Source organism: Cyphomyrmex costatus, unplaced genomic scaffold (assembly GCF_001594065.2).
Source record: "Cyphomyrmex costatus isolate MS0001 unplaced genomic scaffold, Ccosl1.0 scaffold554, whole genome shotgun sequence".
In the NCBI taxonomy this organism is placed as follows: Eukaryota; Metazoa; Arthropoda; class Insecta; order Hymenoptera; family Formicidae; genus Cyphomyrmex; species Cyphomyrmex costatus.
In genome coordinates, this window is record NW_017279745.1 from 334,273 (window position 1) to 341,411 (window position 7,139).

A 7,139-nucleotide genomic window follows, 5' to 3' on the forward strand; every position below is an offset into this window, starting at 1 on the left:
AACATATTTTAAATCTTAAATTGTAAACTTTCTGTGACTTTATATTTGATATAACTACAAATATATAATTATATTTGCGTTTTGAATTATTTCGGAGCAATTTATTTGCTATTATTATGATTACGTGTTATATACTAGGTATAGGCCGAAGCAGGTTATATATAAGAGATTAGGTATTCGCAGCGCCTGTGATTGGTTCTGCTTAGATAGTCCAACATGGCGGCCTTTCGCGCTTTTTATAAAAGACTGTATAGTGTTGTACAGAAGTTTTGTCTTATCCTACAATTAGGATTAATATTCGGTTATTAAATAAGATTGTTGGAGAAGATATCGAGAGGGAAAAAGGAAGAAGTTAGAACAACAGTACAACAGTAATCTAAATAATCAATTAATTGGAGTTTTGTTAAAATTTTGGTTATAATCATTCTAAAAGAAGATATTTACACTTTGTACGTACATAAAAATGACAGGCACTGTATGTGCTGCAGTAAATTGTGTTCACGACGGAAAAAAATTTCCGTGTAAGTTAAAAAGATTTCCTGCGGATGAAAAACATGCAAAATTGCGGGAGTATAATTTGAAGCGCCAAAGCTGGATTATAAAATCATGGCATCGACTTTGTGATGTAAGTTTTTTCTAAATACTTTACTCATTTTGTGGTAAATAGTTTTAATTTAATTGTTAATTTGAATGAATATTTTTTCGGACTGTGTGTACTTATGTCTTTACATATGTATGTGTATAATCCTTGTATCTTTAAAAAAAACTTAACTTTTTATTATTTTGATAATACCCAAATAGCAAGATGACATCTTAACATCTTTTTCCAGTCAACAAGATGTCATTTGGTATCATGTTGCTACTTGGGTATTTATTAATATATATGCATACATTAATATGTATAATGTGCTTTGATTGTATCAAAAGTTAATTTTAAATATCAATTTTGATACGAAAACACATTTTTGAATTTGATTAAAATAATGCGCGAAACTTGATAAAATTACGAGTACAAATCATACGTCTTTTAAGCCGTGTTTTTTCTACTTTATGCAGTAAAATACGTCTCAGTTCAGGCAATAATTAGAATAGATAAGTTTTGTAGGGTTTGTTAAATTAAATTAATACTAAACTAAAATTCAAACATGAAACATAATATGTTATTAAGTTGAAATAATTAAAATGACATTTGTATTGTTTGAATGACCGCCAAAATAAAACAGTCCAATATGGCAACTGCGAATACCCGATTTCTTATATGTACTCTGGGCCGAAGGAGTTCGTTTTCTATAAATAAAAGTAACTTTTCCTAACATCTATTCTTTCCTGCGCAATTTCGAGCTTAATAGAAACAACATCAACAAGCTCGTATACAGCATCTATTAATTAATTACCATTGCTATCTTAAATAATGTCCTGCTATGAAATGGAATGTCCGCTAAAGTGAGCTCTATTTATTGCTTCCTTTTAATTTTTTCAATTATTATTGATCAGATAAAACACGTTTTACAATCAAGAGTATCAACTATCAGTGCATAAAGACGATAGATTAATTTAAATTATGAATTAATAGTACTGTTATCGATGAAATACTTAATATGAAAAGAAGAAAGTTGTATATTTTATCTTTCATTAATTAATTGATAGTTATTTCTAATAAAAAGTAAAAATCATGTTTTAGATTTGTGTTTCGAACGTTCCAAGATTCCGAAAGAGATAAAATCGATTGAAGGTTACGATTTGCGCGTAAATTTGCGTGTGCCTTAATTTCCGTAATTCTTTACATTTTACTTTTTCGCGCGACTGTAATACTCATTTCTTGCGAATTACATGATCCTAGACGATGCTCTCGTGAAACGGAACTACGGGTGATGTAACGGCAAAATTGCACAAGCGGCAGAGTATGGTAGAAGCGCGTTATGCGCGGTAAGTGCACGCAGCAAAATGCATGAGGAACGACGAAGAATTATTTGACAGCATGTCGAATATTTTTTTCATTTTTTTTCTTGTCTTGCAGTTTTACACCGCTGTGAAACGCGAAGATGGGCATCATATTTCAACATTTTAACTCGTGATTTCTAGCTCGTTCTTGCGTGCCGTATTTATGACATCTACAGTAGCAAAGAGAAATTTTGCAATTCTGTATCATTATTTAATATCATTATTCTGCTTATAAAATAATAAAGTTTTAAGCAGGTCAATAATGAAGAAAAGTTGATAAGACCAAGTATTTATTTACATTATTTATAGGTAACAATAAATTCTATTAAAAAATGTATATATATATATATACACAATAGTATATTTAATTTAATATATATATATTTAATTACATATATATTTAATTACTTATTAGTTCATTTTTAATCGTGTTGCTCGTCTTAAGATCAGTCAAGAGCTGATAGTTAAAAGAGAGAGTCGAGAAATTACATTCGAAATTATACTTTTAGATATACCTATTCCTATCTGTAGCGCACTAGAGATTACGACAACTAGTTTCTGCACTCATGAAATAAGTAATCATCTTTGTTTCCAATAAGAAAATCACGTAATTTATGCTAGGCCATCGTGGCAAAAGGCCGATGTACACTCTCGCGATATAACGAGCATTATGAATTAACCCAATAAATTACGTAACATGTTTGTCACCGTTGCAAGATTACTTTAGCCAATTGTTGCTATTATTCACGCCTTACTGCGTCGAGTCTTCCTTCAGCATACAGGTCTCTTACCTTATAATCAGTCGGGATTCGAAAAATTATTTCATTGTATAATAGTACATTGTGTATAACAAGTGTGTATTAGTTGTTTATTGTGGGCGCGGGAGCGTACGAGCGAAGCGAGTGCGCATGCGCACCCGTGTCGCACTATAGACAATTATAGCACATGAGTTACACATACAATTTTTCATTACGAGTGCACTGTGTTAGTGATATGCTATATAATTATAAAGTCGCATGAGCGAAGCGAGTGCGACTTATGGGGTGGTGCGTGGGGCGCAGGAAGCAGGGGGGGGTTCGGGGGGGGGGGGGGCGCAGCCCTCCCCCGAGAAATATATTAAAATATTTCGTAAATAAATATTTAACAATACAAAATTTTGTATTGCTCATTGCTTTTAATTATAATTGTGAGATTATTACAATTTGAAATTAAATTTAAACGTTATTGTAAGTTGAATGATATTTATAGATACTGTATTGTCGTTTTGTCGTAATTACTTTTATTATTGGAGAAAACTATGCTTACCCCCCTCCAGATGCCCCGAAAGGACGCTCCGGTCGGCGCGTTTCTCCGTGTTGATATTTGTACGAGCGCTACCACTGCCTTGCGCTATTTTTCACAATGTAACGCTTTTGCGTGGGGTTAGAGAAATAACTCAACGGTTTGAGGTATTGGCTATTTACCGCACGCAAAAGCGTTGCGGTATAGGACACATTACGTGCACGCGTGAGGAAAATATATATACATCAATTCATATTTAACATACATTATTAATTCAACTATTACAGGATTGCCACAAATTTTTCATCCTAAAATTCCCTGACATTTCCCTGATTTACTGACAAAATTTTGTGGGTCTTCCCTGACTTTCAATAATACATATTTTGAAATGTTTTTTGTATTTTTATCATAATTTGAAAATTGTTAAATATTTTGTTGATCCAGCAATTTAACGTAGATGCAGATAATTTTATTCATTATAATATTTCAAGAATCAAATTGCAAAATATAGCTTATACGTGCCTTCGTAATTTTTTTGTTATAAAAAAGAAGCTGAAAAGGTTTCGGTAGCAAAATATTATTTCTACAAAACAAAACATTTCACGGTTATCATGAAATGTTTTGTTTTTAGTAAGAAGTATATATATATATAGATAATCTTATTTATTATTTTATTTATTATCACAAAAAAACATTCTCAGGTAGATTCCTTAATTTCCACTCAAACCATCCTATGAATCATAAAAAAGGCATTATTATTAGTTTTATTGATAAGATTTTACTTTTATCACATCCTCGGTTCATCAATGCGGTGGGCTTCGAATTAGGAATCTTCAAAATGTACCTTGAAATAAACAAAAAAATATTATTAGCGTTGAGTATTAGACCATTGAGTGATATGATAAAAAAATTATATCCTTATTTTGAGAGTGATACTTACCTCACACAATCGCGAAGAGGTGGTCGGTGTCCACTTATCTCGTCGCATATTGTCAACCCATTTATCTCCACGTTTACCCTTCGGGAACGAAAAGAGCCTGTAGCCCTTATCAATCCGATTACTACAATTAACTGCGGCACAGCCAGACATTTTTTTAAATGCGAATTATATGCCCTTATATGATTTGTTTCTGCAACAAGAAAATAACGTCTTGAAGGTTATCTTTCTGAGACATAAATATACGACTAAAAGAACATATGTCTGACATCAGAAAAAGAACAGGTTCTCCTTCTGTTATTACTGACCATTGTATTAACTTTGACCACAATTTTAAATGGGATGATGTCCAAATTTTAGACATTGAATCGTCTTACAATAAGAGATTGGTGTCTGAAATGATTCAACAGTGTCAGGGTCTGCGCACAATGGAGGAACAGATATTAGATATTAAAATATTAACCTATCAGATACCAGATACATCGGATACACGATTCTGATAGGTTAATATTTTAATATTTAATATCTGTTCCTCCATTGTGCGCAGACCCTCACTGTTTGGCACAAAAATGGCGGATAGGAATATTCCCCTTTATAGTGCCTTACTGTAATGAAAGATGCGCCAACCGCGAACGGCCCGTGATTGGTCCGCCATTGCGTACCCGTGCCAACAATTCGGTTATTCTGATTTTAAATTATTTAATACGTTGAGAATGGCGAATAAGAGTCAATCTAAATCTGATAATATATTCTAATATTCTATATTGAGAGAGCCTGTTACGTAATGGTTATAAAAATATGTAGGTTTATTATAAAAATTGCAAAGTATGGTCTTGTTTTATGAAATATGTAATATTATGATAATGTAGAATTAGTTTATGTCTGTTTTATTTCATTTCAATATATTTAATATACTAGATATATACTACACAGTCAAAATTCAATTTGAGTTTAGTATTTCGTGATTATTCCTAACTAAGTACATTTATTTTATTCTAAATATTTTAACATTCAATGTTTAGATTTAAATAAAATTTGAAGCTAAAAATGACACTAATTGCTCAAATATATGAAAATTTTATTAATCATCAATATTCAAATATATAAACATGTATAATTATTTTTTTATTTGTTATATTCAATCATATGTTCCATCAAATGTATTGCCTTTTTCATTCGATTCATTTCGTAGGATTATTTTAATGCTCTTAAGTATTTTATTTTTCAATTTCAAACATCTGATGATTTCGGATGCGATCGTACATTCCCTCTGTAGAGTTTGCAACATCTCTGATTCTTCTTCTGGTACTCCAACTCCACTTTGTTGACATGATCATTACGAAAGGGTTAGGTTATATGGGTCAAAGATGTCGGACAGAAGTAGTGGTGGGGGACAGTTGGCGCATCTTTCATTATAGGTCTTTAGTGATCAAAACTGACAGCCCGGTTCGTTACGAGTGACAACAAATACCCCTAATTAACAAGTTGCAAGTGAATTCGAATAATTTTTAAAGATGTTGTCCGCCATATTCAATCTGACATTTTGAATTTTTAAATACTGATGTTAGATTCGAAATCAGCGACCTCACAATCCCTTAAATAACATGTCACAAGTGAATCCGACTAATTTTTAAAAATTTCGTTCGCCATATTGGGGCCGCCATTTTGAATTTTTTAATACTCACGTCAGATTCGTGATCAGCGACCTCAAAAATGCTAGGATACCAAGTTTTATAAAAATCTATTAATTTTTTTCCATTTTGTAGGCATGGCTGTGATATTACATAAAATATTCACTTTTATCGCCATTTTGTGTCCGCCACCTTGAATTTTTTTTCCGGAACACCCGTATCTGATAGCAAATTCATTTTTGACACGATATTTGCGACTTTTAGAGATATTCTAATGCCATAGAGTACCTATAATAGAGTATCGTCATAAGACCGGAAGGACGCCATTGCTGGGTGCCAGCCGGAAACAGCACAATAACGCGCGCGCTTGTTTTTGTACTACCATCATGAAACAGATGCTTACACCAACTTCACAGATTCACTAACACATCGAAGCGTCCAGAAATGGCGGCGACCAATCACGAAGCCGTTACCCCTCAAGACGATACTCTATTATAGCTACTCTATAATGCCATTACCTAGAGAACCTCTAGGGCTGCGTTCGAAAACGTCCTCTGCCGGCGCAAGTAAGGTGACTTAGGGATACGTTGGTGGGGGTAATGGGGAATTTAGAGAACTGTTGGTTTTCGAACGACTACCAAAATATCAAATGTACAAATTCAAAATGGATAGTGTTAAGTTACGTCGAAAACGTTTAATATCTGTAGCTGTAAATACTAGCTACGAGTTCTTAAATATAATGAATGATAGCGAGACAGACGAGGAAATAGATATTATTTTTCAGACAAAATATCAGCATAGCCACGCATTGCGTGGGCCACAAAAGAAGCTATTGCTGTATCATAGATTACGTAGACAGAACCGTTCCAAGCCTAACAGCAAAGCAATTTCATGAGCATTTTCGCATGATTCCTGAAGGTACTTTTTCATGCGCAGCACGCTGCAGCAGCAATTCGTTACTATTGGTTAAGAATTTTATGTAAACTTGATGACGTACTTGCGGCGCAAATACATTTTGCCGCAGTTCGTTGAAGTTGAACCGAACGAACAGCAAGCAGCAAGCGGCAAAATCGAGAAAGCGTACAATATGTCCGTCGTTTCATTATAAAAATATTATTTATTGCAATAAATATTAGGAAAATAAACGAAAAATGGCTTCGGATAAGGTACGGATACATGTTTGTAAATTAGATCATTTTATACTTTACCACAAATTTGAAAAAGTAAAGTGTAAAGTATAAAATGATCTAATTTACAAACATTCGTACCTTATCCGAAGCCATTCTTCGTTAATTTTCCTAATATTTATTGCAATAAATAATATTGCCTCGATTTTGCCGCTTGCTGCT